General features: G+C 75.2%; 1 non-coding gene across 1 annotated transcript; it reads right to left on the bottom strand.

The window, feature by feature from the left end:
- Window positions 1-105: 105 nt before the first annotated feature.
- LOC148219145 (5.8S ribosomal RNA) lies at window positions 106-258 on the bottom strand. Its single transcript, XR_015799833.1, has one exon. It is a non-coding gene; the product is annotated as a 5.8S ribosomal RNA (ribosomal RNA).
- Window positions 259-1,279: the final 1,021 nt, after the last annotated feature.

Below are 1,279 nucleotides of genomic sequence, written 5' to 3'. Positions count from 1 at the left end.
GCGACGACGACGACGACGTCGACGTCGACCGCGGGCAACGGGCCTGCGAGGCAACCCCAGCCGCGCCGCCGGGGTGGCCCCCCCGGACGGCGATTGATCGTCAAGCGACGCTCAGACAGGCGTAGCCCCGGGAGGAACCCGGGGCCGCAAGTGCGTTCGAAGTGTCGATGATCAATGTGTCCTGCAATTCACATTAATTCTCGCAGCTAGCTGCGTTCTTCATCGACGCACGAGCCGAGTGATCCACCGCTAAGAGTTGTCTGGCTTTCGGGACCGCTCGCGTGAAGCGGCCCCTTTTCTGTTTCTGCAGGGACGCGCGCGCCCCCGCGCGCCCCGCTTCGACCGTACGAGCACACACAAACGGAGGAGGAGGAGGAGAAAGCGCGGGGCAAAAAAGAGAAACCCCGCGCAACGCTCCGAAGGTCGGCCAAAGAAAGGCGGAGGGGCCCGCGCCCCCGACCGCCTCCCCCCGCGAGGGGAGACGCCGCCTCGCGTGCCGTCCTTCGGAGGCGGCCCAGGCGCCCGGGCTCGGCCCGACCTCCGCGCGGAGGGGCTTGTGCGGCAACGCGCCGGACCGCGGGGGGCACGGTGGCCCGCCCGGCCTCTCGATCACGGGACGACTACGCGTTCGCGGGCCGGGGGGCGCGACCGCCGGCCCCCGCCGCTCCCGGCTCACTCCCTGGCTTCTCCTTTTCACCGCTCCGCCGACTCGCGGAACGCCGCCGCGCCAAAACGCGGGGGCCGGCTCTCCCGCCAGCGGCCCCTGAACGTCGCCCGAAACGCCACGCGGCGGCGGGACCGTTCCGCCGGCGCAACCCCTGGCGCGGGACCGCTTGCCCGCCGGAAGGCGAACGCCCGGCGGGCCGCGCTCCGCCACCGGCGCCGGAGGCGGGACGCCGCCGAGACCCGAGCCGGCATCGCGGAGCGCCCGAGGTCTGCCGCTCGGCAAAACCCCTCCGCCACCCGCGGCCGCACTCCCGGGACCGCCGCCGCTTCGCACCGCCGAGCTGCCCTTCCGCGAGCACGCGCCCAGCGGGCAGGCGTACGGCGGCTGAGCCGGGGGGCACCGCCCGCTCCCCTCGTTTCCACTCGGGGACCGGACGGGGAAGCGCCCCCGCGGCCGCCCCGCACGCCTCCCCTTTTTTTTGGCCCACACGCGGCCGGGAAGGGCGACGGGGAAGCGGACGGGCGGGGCCCGGGCCGGGACGGCCGCCGGTGAAGGCGGGCGCCTCGCGGCCGACCGTCCCCCCCCCCGGGGGGGGCGGGGACACTCGCCGAG

This window comes from Sturnus vulgaris, unplaced genomic scaffold (genome assembly GCF_052056855.1).
Source record: "Sturnus vulgaris isolate bStuVul1 unplaced genomic scaffold, bStuVul1.hap1 Scaffold_156, whole genome shotgun sequence".
NCBI lineage: Eukaryota > Metazoa > Chordata > Aves > Passeriformes > Sturnidae > Sturnus > Sturnus vulgaris.
Note: the sequence above shows the minus strand (reverse complement) of the source record. Positions and strands in the feature narration are given on the sequence as shown.